Raw genomic sequence first — 17,024 nt, forward strand, 5'->3', positions numbered from 1 at the left:
GCAGTTGGCTCTGGCTGGCTTCAGGAGCTGCTCGCTGCCATGGCGCAGGAAAAATGGTGGGCACCATGGCAGTGAGCAGCGAGCAGCTCCTGAAGCCAGCCAGAGCCAACTGCATTACCAGGCTTGCCCCTCCTGGGCAACGACCGCCTGCCCATGACTCCTGAGCCTCCCCTGATCTGTCAAAACAAAGGGGGAAGGGGGAAGGAGATTGGGGAGGCTCGGGAGTCATGGGTGGGTGGCGCACCGTTGCCCAGTTTTTTAAAAAACTCTGTGCATTTATGTTTCACAGGGTGCGAAAGAAGGGATTTATACCTTTATACAAAATGCATGTGTGCTTGGGCCCAGGGTCTTTTGCCTCACCATCCCCACTACTGACTCCCTGTTGCTACCCAGCTTCAAAAAAAGAAAAAAAGAAAAAAGTGTCCCCGGATTCATTGAAAAAAATCTGATAACCTTATCCCAACCCCCTTCCACACGGCCCTGGCCACTGGCAACCCACGCTACACCACTGGGCCCATTCTCCTCTCCTGCAGTTTCAAGCAACTGGTTCATATTTTAATTACCTGCAGACCTCCCCAAACAGCTGTCTTGGGCATACCGAAAACATTCTTAAAGTTGGTCAAATTCGAGCTGTGTTTGAGTCCTGAAGGTCGTGGAGTCCACCTTCAGGGCATCGGATGATGACAAGGTACGACTTCCCCTCTGTTCCTCATTTAAAATCCCTTACTTTTTACCTCCGCTGCTGTATCAACTGAAAAAATATCTGCCTGGAAACAGGGGGGTGGGGAGGGTGTAATTCTTCTCAAGGTCAATCAGGAAAATGGTTTCTGACACTCTGTTTAGAATGGCAGCTTTTTCCTCTTTGTCTTTCTGTTTAATCAACAGTAACTCGCTGTGGGGTGTGCAGATGATTCTCTCCCACCAATCGATGCCATTGGGAGCTGGTGTTTCACATTCCTGAGAGAATTCAGGTACCAAGGACTTCTTCCCCACTTGTCTATTAGTGCTGAGTTAAATATATCCTCTATAAAGAGTGCCAAAGCTTTTAAGTAAGTTTCTCCTGTGTGGGTGGGAGGGGAGAGGGAGAGAAAAATAGTGACTGTGTATGAATCATACACTTTTGTACAAAATACATATATTTTTCTTATTACATATTTCCCCTCTCCTTCCGCTTTAAAATTGCCCTGGGAATTCTTCCGAAATGTTTTCAGCTAAGATGCACTCAGCTTTCAGTCTACAAAGCAATAGGATGGTCTCTTTTGTAAAAGGTAATTAAATTAGCTTACGGATCTCCAGCATTTTACAAATCTGTTTCTTCACCCCAGCTTGTATATCACAAGTTCAAATATTTACAGTGTGCTCCCTTGACCACTTGGGTGTTTGGTGTGTCCTCTTACAAGCCAGCTCATTTTAGAGCTGTGTCAAATGTTTTTCCAGGCCAAAAACTGGTGATTTCATTGAGATGGGGGTTTCTCCTGAAAAAAATAAAATACTTTAGACTCTCAGAATATCAGTGATTTTGATTCAGTTTGGCACAAGTGCTTTTATTCTGGCTGTTTTTCCTTTGTGTCTTTTCCCCCTATTTGCTGTTGCTTTTGCATTCCTAGATTGGTCAAATGTGTGCTCCCGCCCAATCAGAGACAGGATGATGTCACAGCATAGCATAGGCAATCTCTAAGAGATGACATCAATGAAGGCCAGTCAGGCCAATGTAAAGGAAGAAGCGAGCATTTTAACAGAGAATGAAGAAAACTACTGAAAAGAAGATGTGGTTTTCCATCGATGCTATAATTGATTGGAAAAATAGCTAACGCTATTTGACACACTGGATGCCACAGGGGACTATGGGAGAAAAATACAAATACAGTGGTACCTCAGGTTAAGTACTTAATTCGTTCCGGAGGTCTGTTCTTAACCTGAAACTATTCTTAACCTGAGGTTCCACTTCAGCTAATGGGGCCTCCCGCTGCCACCATGCGATTTCTGGTCTCATCCTAAAGCAAAGTTCTTAACCTGAGGTACTATTTCTGGGTTAGCAGAGTCTGTAACCTGAAGCGTCTGTAACCCGAGGTACCACTGTATTTGTTTGGAAGGAACTTGTGATCACCCATGATCTGGCTCCGTTTTTTTTTGCTAATGATTGTCAAAGTCCCCTTAATTTGATTTGGAACTGGCTTTTGCAAGCTTTCTCAGGAAATTCTCATAGAAATCTTTTTGCTTTTTTATTATATGATATTATTATTATAATATCAACTAAGATGATGATATTAATAATACCCCGTCCTTCTGGCTGGGATTCCCTAGGCACTCTGGATGGCTTGCAGAATGTACAGAATCAACTGTTTGATTGGCAGATCTGGTTCAGTAGGTGGCAGCAATCAATTTGTTTCATTGGTCTCCAAATGACCTTATTGAGCGTTCCTCCTCATATGCTTGCTGCTTCTGGTATGCCATTTGGGCTAATATACATCTTTTTGCAAAGCTTACTTTGCCCAATATTTATATTTGTATGCTTTTTAAAAAATTTAAAGGTGTTTTTAATTAAAGGTTCTTATTTTATTAACATGCCAAATAAAGCAACGGCAACAACTTCAAAACATTGGTGCTGCAGATAGGTATTGTATCGGGCAAACAAACAATTATACAGGCATTAGAAAATTACAATATCTGATCTCCTTTTGTGATGCAGGCAGAGAATCTTGTCTACCTGAGTTAGAAACATAAGATATGAAGTCCCACTGTGTGGCATAAAAGTGTTCTGGAGTTTCCTTGGCTCTGGAAACGCAAAGTTTATGTGATATCATTTCTACTGTTGCTGATGCCTACATATTTTTATATCATTTTTATACCAACGCTGCAGAGAGCTGAAGGTTCTGCGCTGCCTTCCCTTGTTAGGCTATGAAAATCCTGGCTGCTGTCAGCATCTGGCGCTCAGTCTACACTCGAGTAGGACCCTGGTAGAGACACATGCCCGACTGGCATGTTCTCTCCCTCCTGGTCAATCGTTCGGGAGCTTCAAATGCTTTCTTCAGCCTGAACATCACAGCGACCGATGCCAACAGACATCGGCACACTTAGGGATCCGCAGAGTCTTTGCAACTTGCATGACAGACCTCAGCAACTGAGCATTTTGGCTAATCTACTTTATTTACATATAAACACACATGGAGCACTGCAACATGGCTCCCTCTCTCTATAGCATCAGACAGCAAAGAAGGACAATAGTCCCACTTCACGGAACACAGTGACACAAACATCCTGTCTCCGTCACTTCCCGCTCTGTGGAGTCAAACATATACCATCATGTGATAGACAACAATCCTATGCCTGCAATCATGAAGCAGGAATTCTAACAAGTAATTCATAGAATCAGAGAGTTAGAAGGAACCCAAGAGTCATCTAGACCAACCCCCTGCAATGCAGGAATCTCAGCTAAATCATCCATGACATATGACCATCCAACCTCCGCTTAAAAACCTCCAAGGAAGGAGAACCCACAACCTCCCAAGGGAGATGCTTCCTCTGCCAAACACCTCTGACTGTCACAAAGTTTTTCTGAATGTTTAGTTGGAATCTCCTTTCTTGTAACTTGAAGCAACTGGTTCAAGTCCTACCCCCCCCCCCAGAGATGGAAAAAAACCCAAGTATGCTTCCTCCACCATGTGGCAGCTCTTAAGATATTTGAAGATCACTATGCATATTGTTTCAAAAAGGGCATATCATGATCTGAATGAAATTTCTTCCCCATCCATAATTAAGGTGCACAGCAGCAATGGAGAGGTACCCAGAACCAGAGAAGAGTCTTCCTTCTTCTTCTTCTCCCCACCACTCACCCCAGCCCCATTTTTTTTTAAGTGGAAAGAAATAGAAATTTCTCCTCCAGAGGAGCCGTCCGTCCTAAAACGATTGATCTGGAGCAAAGCATCCTGATGCAAGGAACAGTTTCCTGACGGGGATTTCCATTTCAGTCACTTTCCCGCGTCATTTGAGATGTGTTTTTAAAAAGCTTTGCTGATTTGTTTCACTCAGAGCCATTGCTACAGGAGCTGTCGCGTCCGTGGAATACTAATGAGGCTGGTGCCTTTTCATCTAGGTATCTAGCGAGATTCCTTCTCTTGCCCCTGCACTCTTCCGCCCCTTTAAGGCTGTCATGTTGTGCTTGGCTCAGCGCTTCCATAGCTGCTCAGTCACAGCCTGGTCTTCTCGGCTAAGGATTCCCTGTAGACTGGACTTTGCACGGCCATGCTAGCTGGGACTGATCAGAGTTGCAGTCCAAAATGTCTGGGGATGGGAACTGAGCTGGCAAAAGCTGTTGCTGCTGCAGACTTTTGCATTAAGCATCCATACTGAAAAGGGAAATGCAACCCTTCATAGACTCATAAAACTGTAGGGCTGGAAGGGAACCCCAAGGGTCATCTAGTCCAACCCTCTGAAATCGAGGTATCATGGCTAGAGAATCCCTGACAGAAGTCCATCCAAACACTGTTTAAAAACCTTCTGAGGAAGGAGAGGCCACCTTGCAAAATGGTCGGTTCTACTGTCAAACAGCTTTTGCCATCATGATTGTGTGTGTGTGTGTCTCAGTGAGACAAATGGGGGGGGGGTTTATTGGGTTTTTCTTGTTTTTATTTTGATTATGCATTTTGTGTTTTTATAGTGTGATTTTATAGTGTGAACTGCCCTGAGACTTGCAAGCATAGGGCAGTATACAAATTTTTAATATAGTGGTACCTCGGGTTAAGAACTTAATTAGTTCTGGAGGTCCGTTCTTAACCTGAAACTGTTCTTAACCTGAGATACCACTTTAGCTAATGGAGCCCCCCGCTGCCGCACCACCACCACCAGGCAATTTCTGTTCTCATCCTGAAGCAAAGTTCTTAACCCGAGGTACTATTTCTGGGTTAGCAGAGTCTGTAACCTGAAGCGTCTGTAACCTGAAGCGTGAGGTACCACTGTACAGTGGTACCTTGGTTTACGAACTTAATCCATTCCAGAAGTCCATTCTTAAACCAAAACCATTCTTAAACCGAGGCGCGCTTTCCCTAATGAGGCCTCCCGCTGCCAGCGCCCTTCCACAATTTGGATTCTCTTCTTAGACCGAGGTAAAGTCCGCACACCAGGACACTATTTCCAGTTTTGCGGAGTTTGTAAACCGAATCATTCTTAAACCGGACTGTTCTTCAATGGAGGTACCACTGTAATAATAATGATAATAATCAGTTATATGATAGGAGTAAGCATACTGTTTACAAATGAGGAGATTCATTGTAACTTGTTTTGACATTTACTGCTCTGACGCAATGTATTATATATGCAATCCGCTTTTCAGCTAGTCTGCCCAAGTCAATGTTTCCATTTGCTGTCCTGCAGTGCATTCATTTAGTAAAATATGCTTCAGTCGAGACTCATTTATTCCAATCTATGAAAGGTGTTGATCTCCCTGATTACCAATGAGAAGCAATGCATATTTTTCCCATTATCAGTGAGCAAGTTACTCAACAGTATTCTTGAAATATTCCCTATTTTGTCATCGTATGGAACATAATAACCCACCATCTAACTTTGTCATGTTCATTAATTTCAGTGGGTCTCTACTGAGTAAAACTTAGCTGAATGCCATCCTCAGTTTCGACAAAACCTCACCAAATAGACATGTCCAGAACATGTGACAAAGATTGGCAGCTGGCAAATGGCATCCTAAATAACTGTCATCAGCTGCAGAGGGTTGTATGCAAGCATTTTAATCTCAGGCGAGTCAAGTATCAACGAAAGCTTTTTAAAAGCTGTTATTTAGAGAGCCCTTTACTTCCTGGTATGGCTCCTGCGTTTTCAACAGCTCTGTGACTGGCAGGTGTTCAACAGGGAAAGCTCATTCTGGCACGGAGATGCTGTGATGGTGGAAAGGTTCGGTTTTTGAGTTGCTTGTCACACAGCTGGTGTTTCTACCCTCTGAGGACTGCCGGCTAGATTGGAAGCAGATGAGAGGTGCACAGTGTTTCCAAAGCTGGCACAAGGAGGTAGAAATTAAGGGAAGCTGGTGAGGTTGGACAGAGTCCATCAACCAATAGCTGGAGCTTCTCTGGTCTAGAACAAAGTCCTTCTCTGTGGACTTCTAGGAAGCTATGGCAGATCTCTACCACCTGGGGAGGGATGTGGATGGTGGTGTGGTCTAAACCACTGAGCCTCTTGGGCTTGCCGATCAGAAGGTCGGCGGTTCAAATCCCCATGACAGTGTGATCTCCTGTTTCTCTGTGCCAGCTCCTGCCAACCTAGCAGTTCAAAAGCACACCAGTGCAAGCAGATAAATAGGTACCATTGTGGCGGGAAGGTAAACGACGTTTCCATGCGCTGTGGCTTCCATCACGGTGTCCTGTTGCGCCTGAAGCAGTTTAGTCATGCTGGCCACATGACCTGGAAAGCTGTCTGTGGACAAACGCCAGCTGAGATGAGCACCACAACCCCATAGTCGCCTTTGACTGGACTTAACTGTCCAGGGGTCCTTTACCTTTTTACCTTATCACCTTGAGAATCAGACAGCTCCTTTTCTTTAATGAATTATGAAGGATTGTGTTTTAATTGCATATGTTTGTTTGTTTGTTGAATTTATATCCCACCCTTTCTCCCCAAGGAACCCAGGGCAACAAACTTCTGTTTCCCATTGATCTTGATGGCATTGCATAACATACATCCTTAATCCTTCCATTGAAATCAATCATAGTTAAAACAGCTGTACTTTGACTGCATTGACACCATGGTATACAGACATAGGCATTTAGCTGACAGCTGTTTAAAAGTAACCTCTGATTTTTGTTGTACTAATTGTATATTTCATTATATCAAAAGGCCCTCTGGCCGGTTTCAAGCTGTGTTTATTCGGCATGAATATGTCCTCTTCCCACACATAAAATGAATCCCAAAATTGTCACCCCCTGGCATAAGACCACAGACTTTATTTTTCAGCCCCCACCCCATCCTGCTGTTCCACCCGTCAATTAATTTTCTGCCCTCGTTGATACTTAATTTCAAGAGTGAACACACAAGGCTGGCACTGGCATTTCTGAATACCCACCACATACCAGATACCCATAGAGCAACATGGAGTTATATATAAAAGATATTTCTATGCACGACAAGATAATCCAGTGGAAATGAAGCAAATGAATGGAGCAGAAATGATGATTGTACAAGTCTTGAAATCTTAAAATGGTACATCAACCCTTAACCAGACTTGAGAGGAGGTGTCTATCTGTCTCATCACAGTGGTTTATGCTTGCATTTTCCCTCTTTGCTGTGACTGGCTTGGTCTCTGAAGATATAGAGATATAGAGATGATAGATAAATAAATAGATGATAGATGATAGATAGATAGATAGATAGATAGATAGATAGATAGATGATAGATAGATAGATAGATGATAGATAGATGATAGATAGATAGATAGATAGATGATAGATAGATAGATAGATAGATGATAGATAGATAGATAGATAGATAGATAGATAGATAGATAGATAGATAGATGATAGATAGATAGATAGATGATAGATAGATAGATAGATAGATAGATAGATAGATAGATATAGACAGATAGATAGATGATAGATAGATGATATATAGATAGATGTTGTTGTTTGCTGTTGTTTAGTCCTTTAGTAGTGTCTGACTCTGTGGGACGCGGGTGGCGCTGTGGGCTAAAGCCTCAACGCCTAGGGCTTGCCGATCGAAAGGTCGGCAGTTCGAATCCCCGCGGCGGGGTGCGCTCCCGCTGTTTGGTCCCAGCGCCTGCCCACCTAGCAGTTCGAAAGCACCCCCGGGTGCAAGTAGATAAATAGGTACCGCTTACCAGCGGGAAGGTAAACGGCGTTCCGTGTGCGGCTCTGGCTCGCCAGAGCAGCGATGTCACGCTGGCCACGTGACCCGGAAGTGTCCCCGGACAGCGCTGGCCCCCGGCCAATAAATGTGAGATGGGCGCACAAACCCCACAGTCTGTCAAGACTGGCCCGTTCGGGCAGGGGTACCTTTACCTTTACCTTAGTGTCTGACTCTCCGGGACCCCATGGACCAGAGCATGCCAGGCACTCCTGTCTTCCACTGCCTCCCGCAGTTGGGTCAAACTCATGTTGGTAGCTTCGAGAACACTGTCCAACCATCTTGTCCTCTGTCGTCCCCTTCTCCTTGTGCCCTCCATCTTTCCCAACATCAGGGTCTTTTCCAGGGAGTCTTCTCTTCTCATGAGGTGGCCAAAGTCTTAGAGCCTCAGTTTCAGGATCTGTCCTTCCAGTGAGCACTCAGGGCTGATTTCCTTAAGAATGGATAGGTTTGATCTTCTTGCAGTCCATGGGACTCTCAAGAGTCTCCTCCAGCACCATAATTCAAAAGCATCAATTCTTCAGTGATCAGCCTTCTCTGACAGATAGATAGATAGATAGATAGATAGATAGATAGATAGAGTCAAAGACTCATTCAACCTTTCCCCCATTTGCTTTTGAAGTGCATTTTGTTATCTCTTGCACCTTCTGACATCTTCTCACTGAAGAGTTGGGGAACTTGTAGCCATCCAACTTGCACCCATCATCCCTGACCATTGGCCATGTTGGCTGAGGCTGATGGGATGTGGAGTCCAACAGCAGTTTCGGGGTGGGGGTGGCACAGATCATGTATTTATTTCATAAAATTTATACACTGGCAAAAAAACAGCAACCTCAAAGTGGTTTACAGAAATATAAAGCAATAAAGTTAAGCAAAATTTACAGCAGAACTTTCAAACATAGAAAAACGGAAAGCCTAAAACAGATCAAAATTACCTCAAGATATGGGTAGGGTAGGCTAAACAAGAAGGCTTTTAGCAAGAGCCGAACAGGGCAGAGTGAGGACACCTTCTTATATCACTAGGGGTGTAAGAAAGCATCTGCATTCTTCATAGTGCTGTTTCCATTCTTCCGCAGTTCGGTTTCTGCCAAATACTACCTCATTCATTTCACTGTCTGCTACGGCAGCATTTTTCATAATTTCTGTCATGTTTCATTGTTGCTGAAGCAGCTCCACCCCACAGAAATCCTTGCCATCCTTCCTGGTTCATCTGTGCACCTGAATTCTCCGCAAGGAACCCACGCACGCAGCTCAATCCTGCAGGAAGCAGGATTTAACCCCCACTGATCCTGCAGATGGGAGAAGGTTAAATCCAGTTTGGTTGGCTGCACATGTGAGTTCCTCTGCTCAACCCTGCAGAAAGCATTCATTGTAAAGGAAATGTTGGGACCATTTTAAAAACATCATTAACCATGTGTCATTTGTGGGGTTCAAAAGAAAAAAGCAATAACATTTTGAGTCTGGATGTTATTCATACGACTGCTTTCTATTTGTGACCATCAGTGAACATGCAGACTGCAGCAATTTCCACTTCTGGGTCTGTTTGCAGCAGAATTCTTTGAGAACCCTATTAATTCACCGCTGCCCTGCTAGCATGACTGAAAGGTTAGGCCCATCAGTTGTCCCCAGCCCCAGTGCAAGTTTCAACTGTTATTGAATAGGGAAACTAAGAAGCTGTCTTATACTGAGTCAGGCCACTGGTCCATCAAGCTCAATATTCTACACTGAGTGGCAACAGCTCTCCGGGGTTTCAGGCTCCCAAGTCATACTTGAAAATGCTGAGGATTGAACCTGAGAGCCAGTGTGGTGTAGTGGTTAAGAGCGGTGGACTCGTAATCTGGTGAACTAGGTTCGCTTCCCCGCTCCTCCACATGCAGCTGCTGGGTGACCTTGGGCCAGTCACACTTCTCTGAAGTCTCTCAGCCTCACTCACCTCACAGAGTGTTTGTTGTGGGGGAGGAAGGGAAAGGAGATGGTTAGCTGCTTTGAGACTCCTTAGTGATAAAGCGGGATATCAAATCCAAACTCTTCTTCTTCTTCTGCAAGGAAGCCAGATGCTCTACCACTGAGCTATGACAGAAGACTACAAGAAGAGCCTATTGGTTCAGGACAATGCCCCATCTAGTCCTGTTCTCACAGAGGCCAACCAGATGTCTTTGGGAAACTAGCAAGCAGGATTCCAGAGGAGGGCAACCAAAATGGCCAAAGGCCTGGAAACGATGCCTTATGAGGAACGGCTAAGGGAGCTGGGCATGTTTAGCCTGGAGAAGAGGAGGCTAAGGGGTGATATGCTAGCCATGTTCAAATATATAAAAGGATGTCACATAGAGGAGGGAGAAAGGTTGTTTTCTGCTGCTCCGGAGAAGCGGACACGGAGCAATGGATCCAAACTACAAGAAAGAAGATTCCACCTAAACATTAGGAAGAACTTCCTGACAGTAAGAGCTGTTCGACAGTGGAATTTGCTGCCAAGGAGTGTGGTGGAGTCTCCTCCTTTGGAGGTCTTTAAGCAGAGGCTTGACAACCATATGTCAGGAGTGCTCTGATGGTGTTTCCTGCTTGGCAGGGGGTTGGACTCGATGGCCCGCGTGGTCTCTTCCAACTCTATGATTCTATGATTCTATGATTCAAGCAAAAGAGCACTCACCTCTCCTTTCTCTGGCCAGCAAAGGAGAAAGGCTCCCCTTTGCTCCCCTGTCATTGCATGAAAGAAAGCCCATACAGTGGTACCTAGGTTTACAAACTTAATCTGTTCCTGAAGTCCTTTCTTAAACCAACTCCATTATTAAACCGAGGCACGCTTTCCCTAATGAGGCCTCCCACTGCCAGTGCACTTCCACTTTTCAGCTTCTGTTCATAGACCAAGGTAAAGTTCGCAAACCAGAACACTACTTCCGGTTTTGCGGAGTTCATAAACCAAATACAATGGCTGCTCGGGTTGTGAGCCTGATCTGTGCAGGATGCACGTTTGTAACCCGCAGCGTTTGCAACCCACAGCGGCACATCTGTGCATGCATGGGTTGCAACTCAGTGCTTATGCGCAAAGCCCGATTTAGAGCTTCTGCGCATGTGCGACTGCCGAAACCCGGAAGTAACCCTTTCCGGTACTTCTGGGTTTCAGCAGTCCGCAACCCAAAAAAATGCAACCTGAAGCATCTGTAACCTGAGGTATGACTGTAGTTCGTAAACAGGACTGTTCGTAAATCGAGGTACCACTGTAAAAGTTTCTGGAATACAGAGGAAATAAATTAAGTGGGTTACACTTCAGGGGAGGGAGGTAAATTATTGCATTTGAAGACCGGCACAGGAAGTCTCGGAAAGAGCCTTATATGGTTTTGAGCAGGCGTTCCAAGGCAATTGTGGAAGTCAGGACTGAACACTGGTATTTCCTGCATCTTTTCACGGTGACAGGTTAGGCGGCTGCTGAGTGGCACCTTCAAAGGGGAAAGCATCGAACGGCAGTAGATCCCCTGCCAGCTTCCTTCGCACTCTGGCTCTGTTTTCTTAAGGGGTAATGATTCCTTGTCAGGTCTAATTTTTTAAGTGGCGTAAAAGCCATTTATCAGATGACTGGTGTCACTGGCTGTTGCTCACATCTGCTCTGTGGATCTGTTCTTCCGCATAGAGAAGGAGCGCAAATTGTGGCACCTGGAAGCAGCGTTGCGGGGAGAGGAGAGAATGCTGAAGTCATGGGACTTTCTGGAATGCATTAGACAAGAGACTGTGATCCGGGAGACAGTTCTTCCTAATGAGAAAAGAGCACAAATAGACGGGACTTTTTAGATGAAGGAGAAAGGCAACTGAGGAAGGGCATGACAGACATTTATGAAATCGTGTGTGGTGCAGTAAGATGGGGGGACAACAGCTGAATGTAAGATTATGCATGGTGCTGAAGCTAGAACTCATGGACGTTCAGTGAAGCTGAATGTTGGAGGGAGGAAGCAGTAAGGATTATTTTCCACCAGGTCAAGCAGGAGATGTGACCTCACAGAGTGCCCTCTCTAGCCAGCATGGTGTAGTGGTTAAGAGCGGTGAACTTGTAATCTGGCGAAGCGGGTTCGCTTCCCCGCTCCTCCACATGCAGCTGCTGGGTGACCTTGGGCTAGTCACACTTCTCTGAAGTCTCTCAGCTCCACTCACCTCACAGAGTGTTTGTTGTGGGGGAGGAAGGGAAAGGAAATTGTTAGCCGCTTTGAGACTCCTTAAGGGGAGTGAAATGTGGAATATCAAGTCCAAACTACTCTTCCTCCTCCTCCTCCTCCTCCTCCTTCTTTGATTTTACAGGGGAACTCCATGTGTCTTAACCCTTTGTTTAGCTGCAATATTATTTCTCATGAAAGAGAGTCACTGGCCCAAGGGCAACCAGCAAATGTTTTGGCTGAGCACAGAGTTGAACTCAAGCCTCCCTTGGCAAAGTCTAGGAGTACTGTTCACAGGGTTTCCACTCTCCAGGGTCCTGAGGATGTCTGTAGTTCTTCAGTAACCCTCTTCAGGCAATCTAGCTCCAGGAAGAGTAGGGCCTTGTGCCCTATGCTCTGCCTCCCTCTCAGCCTCCATGTGTTGAAGGGTGCACTTGCGAAACCAGGAACCTCCTGTCTTTGGGGAGACTTCCTGCATACTTAAGAACCATGACTTTCTAGGACTCAATCTCACAGGGAGCTGCCACAGCTTTCTGCAAATGTTTTGGAGAAAAGCATGACTTGTCGTGACAAAAACCATCCCCCCAAAGTTTGCACAGGCCCCACCAACAGGAACCTTACTTGTTTTACATCCCCCGAATGGACAGGGATCGGTTTCTCCAAATCATGACTGCTGCTTTGGTGGGGTCTGAATATACTGTAAATCTTCTTGTGTGATAATGGATTCCCCTCTTCCCAACTCATTTTATGCTCAGCTGGCATTGCTTGTCCTCGGAGGATATGATTCATTAGGGCTAAATCCTTCACTGCGAGCCAAATGTCATTAGGCTTCCCTGCCCACATTGGGACACACTGGGAGGGATTAGTGAATAATCACCTTTTGATAGCTCTTCTTGTGTGGCCCCAAGTCCTTTCTAGTCAAAGGGAATCCCTCTCTGTTAATTGAGGGGGAGATCAGGAGCATTGCTAAGCTCACTGCAAACATATATTCCCTCCTGAATGTATGCCTTTGTAATGCCAATGCTGATGAGTTTTCCCCTCCTTACAGAATAACTGTTTCATGGGTTAACAATGACTCCCCCCACTCCAAGAACAGGGCCAAGGATTAATGAAATAAAGTAATAACACTTTTTATATATATATTCAGGAAGCTGCCCAGGGTGGCTGGGGCAACCCAGTCAGATGGAAGGGATACAAATAAATTACTAATATAATAGTAATATAATAGTAAAATAATAATAATAATAATAATAATAATAATAATAATAATAATAATAATAAATTTATTTATACCCCGCCCTCCCCTGCCAGAGCTGGGCTCAGGGCGGCCAACAACAGTAAAATTACAGTAAAAACATAATGGGGGGAGGACCCAATTTAAAATACAGGTTAAAATGCAATTTAAAATGCAGCCTCATCAAAACCATAAGCGGAGGGAAACACAAGGGTCAGACTGAGTCCAAACCAAAGACCAGGCGGAACATCTCTGTCTTGCAGGCCCTGCGGAAAGATGTCAAGTCCCACAGGATCCTAGTCTCTTGTGATAGAGTGTTCCACCAAGTCGGGGGCAGTACTGAGAAGGCCCTGGCCCTAGTTGAGACCAATCTAACCACCTTGCAACCTAGGACCTCCAAAATGTTGTCATTTGTGGACCTTAAGGTCCTCCGCGGGGCATACCAGGAGAGGTGGTCCCGTAGGTACGTGGGTCCTAGGCCGCATAGGGCTTTAAACTACTATTACTACTACTGTTTTCTACCCGGCAATATCTCAAGATGAAGCAAGCTTGTTTTCTCCTGCTCCGGAGGGTAGGACCTGAACCAATGGCTTCAAGTTACAAGGAGATTCCAGCTAAACATCAGGAAGAACTTTCTGACGGTAGGAGCTGTTCAACAGTGAAACGGACTCCCATGTAAGGTGGTGGATTCCCTTTCCTTGGAGATTTTTCAGCAGAGGTTGGGTGGCCATCTGTCATGGATGCTTTAGCTGAGATTCCTGCATTGCAGGGGGTTGCACTGGATGACCTTTGGGGGTCCCTTCCAACTCTACAATTCTATGATTCTATAAATTATTGTGGTCAATAAGGGAAGCCATCTCTGATGCCCCCAGGAATGGCGCTACATCAAGACAGCTTGACCTCGCTTGAAAGCAGCCAAATTGCCTCTTAAGGAGACAGCAAGTTTTTGTTGTTGCTGTTTGGGGGGGGTGAGGAGAGAAAGAAGATGAACCTCTGGTTACTTTGTCTTTAAGGGTCAGGTGAAAATTATTCAAGTTCACCTGGCCCCTGGAAAAAACCTCTGTGATTCTGTCATGATCCCAGAGCTCCTGATGCTCTGTTTAGGGGACCACAGGACCAGTCATGTCTGGTGTGTGGTGGGTTGGATCCGCAAACAACACCCTCCCAACACCAGCATTGCTGCAGCTTACCTGGTTCAGACTAGGGCAGAGGCAAGGTGAGGCTGAGTCTGTGTGGAACTAGTCAAGTGGTCCTATCAAGACGTCTTTTAGACATCCCTAACCTCATCATCGGGACACGGGTGGCACTGTGGTCTAAACCACTGAGCCTAGGGCTTGCTGATTGGAAGGTCAGCGGTTCAAATCCCCACAACGGGGTGAGCTCCTGTAGCTCAGTCCCAGCTCCTGCCCACCTAGCAGTTCGAAAGCACATCAAGTTCAAGTAGATAAATAGGTACCACTCCAGCTGGAAGGTAGGAGGAGGAGGAGTTTGGATTTGATATCCCGCTTTATCACTACCCCAAGGAGTCTCAAAGCGGCCAACATTCTCCTTTCCCTTCCTCCCCCACAACAAACACTCTGTGAGGTGAGTGGGGCTGAAAGACTTCAGAGAAGTGTGATTAACCCAAGGTCACCCAGCAGCTGCATGTGGAGAGGGGACGCAAACCCAGTTCACCAGATTACGAGACTACCACTCTTAACCACTACACCACACTGGCTCTCAACGGCATTTCTGTGCGCTGCTCTGGTTTTGCCAGAAGTAGCTTAGTCATGCTGGCCACATGACCCGGAAAAACTGTCTGCATACAAACATTGGCTCCCTCGGCCAGTAAAGCGAGATGAGCGGTGCAACCCCAGAGTCAGGGGTCCTTTACCTTTAACCTCGTCGTCACCCTGACACACCTCATTTAGGTAAACTGCAGCAACACAGGTGGCAGCAGGGTGTCAGGCTTCGGGGAATCAGTTCAATAATCAGAACGAGAGACAAATGGCGTTGCTCCAAGTCCCACCCCCTCCATCTCTGCTATTCTTTGCCACCCCGATGTCAACTAATGTTAGCTTTCTTCCACTGAGCTTTCTGTTCTACCACCCTCAATGCCCGTCTAGTCTTAGGAGATTGGGGGGGGGGTCAGGAATGCTTTCCAAATACACTGAGTCTGTCAGCTGTCTCTCCCCTGGTGTTTCCTCTTCCTGCTGTTCCTCTTCCAGTATTTCCCAGCTTCTCCCCTTTGCAGTCTCTGAACTATGCCCTTCTGCAAGCCACTGTTCTAAATCTACACTGTCCTCCTGCCTTTGGGAAGGTTCAGGAGATGGGAGGGCAGCCCCCACCATTTCTCATCAGTCCAGTCCCTGACATCGGGTGGCCCTATCACATCATACTGGCTGTTCCTGTTGAGGACAGGTATCCTGTCTTCTCCTGATATTTTCTTCTACCCAGCTGAAACAGAAGGAAGCAAATGCATGTACATTCTTCTGGATGTACATGACATACACCTTGTCCAGAATCCAGAGGTTTGCTCGGTTTTTGGTGCAGGATTTAGAGGGAGGGACACTTATCTCACAGGGTTGTTGTAGAGGTTAGTGGAAGAAGGGGACGACCACATACGCCACCTTGAGTAGCTTGGAGAAAAAGGTGGGATATAAATGCCGTAATTGAAACGAAATGGATATTATGCAATGAAGCTGTTCATCCAATGGCCTTGAGAAGATTTGTTGAGAGTGCCACGATGTGTCATTATAATTGCACAAATCAGTTTGTCACTCTGTTGCAGCCACCTCATTTCTTCCTACATGATTGGTAGGTGGCAACCATATTAGCATCCACCACAGCCCCTCCAGCGACTCTCTCTGTTCTGACCTCAGACGTTACCTGGTATTAATATTCCTTTGAGTAACGGGGTCATCTGTCAGGCTGCTAATTTGTTCTGACAATGTTTGAGGTTCTTCGCCTGTGTGTTTTTCCTCTCCCTTAGTTAGCTGTGCGTTTTAAGTGGCTGGTTTCTACACCTGCCCTTCAAATGTTTAAAATAGCAAAAGGGGGGGGGGCGGGCGCAGAACCAGGGCATGTAGAAAGAACTTCTATTTGTATCCCGTTGTCAAAAGTCACTTCACCTCTGTACAGAAATGCTGCCCTCATGGAATGCACTTGCTACACATCACATTAAAGAACATTTAATGAGAACTATTTATACTTATAGCTGCTGGGGAAAGAACTGTACATCGGATGCTTAGTGCTAAGGTTTAGTCTTACTAGGAGTTAAGTTTATAAATGCTGCAAGTGGATTTTGTATGGACTGAGCCAATCCTGATTGTATTGGATTTGATAACCATTAATGCGCATTTGCCTTCAGCACAAGTATAGCTGTGCTGAATGAATTACTACCACCTCTGGTCTACTTTTTGGGAACTCTGCTGAACTCTGCAACGTGTTTAAGGTTTTCCTCCGCACGTATGACACACATATGACAACGTCTGACAGGGTGGCGTGGTGGTTAGCACATTGGACTTTGTTCCTACAGTCTGGGGTTCACATCCCTGATTGGTCATAATCTCTGATTAGCCATTGTGTGATCTTGGACCACTGAGTGTCTCAGCCTATCCTACCTAACAAAGAAATCATGTGCATGCACACATGTGCATGAAGAAGTGTGCATGCACACGAAAGCTCATACCAAGAACTAACTTAGTTGGTCTTTAAGGTGCTACTGGAAGGAATTTTTTTATTTTGACTATGGCAGACCAACACGGCTACCTATCTGTAAAAGAAATCATGTGTTCGACCA

General features: G+C 45.5%; 1 long non-coding RNA gene across 2 annotated transcripts in view; it reads left to right on the plus strand.

The window, feature by feature from the left end:
* Positions 1–17,024, plus strand: part of LOC309534445 — a 54,803-nt gene that overhangs the window by 7,238 nt on the left and 30,541 nt on the right. Inside the window, exons 1-2 of one of the 2 annotated variants that reach the window (XR_014220733.1) lie at positions 592–688; positions 886–971. This is a non-coding gene — a long non-coding RNA (uncharacterized lncRNA). Of the gene's footprint in view, positions 1–591; positions 689–885; positions 1,050–17,024 lie in introns of those variants that run through there. The other variant, XR_014220732.1, reaches the window with a different exon arrangement.

Source organism: Podarcis vaucheri (genome assembly GCF_965113315.1).
Source record: "Podarcis vaucheri genome assembly, chromosome: 6".
In the NCBI taxonomy this organism is placed as follows: Eukaryota; Metazoa; Chordata; class Lepidosauria; order Squamata; family Lacertidae; genus Podarcis; species Podarcis vaucheri.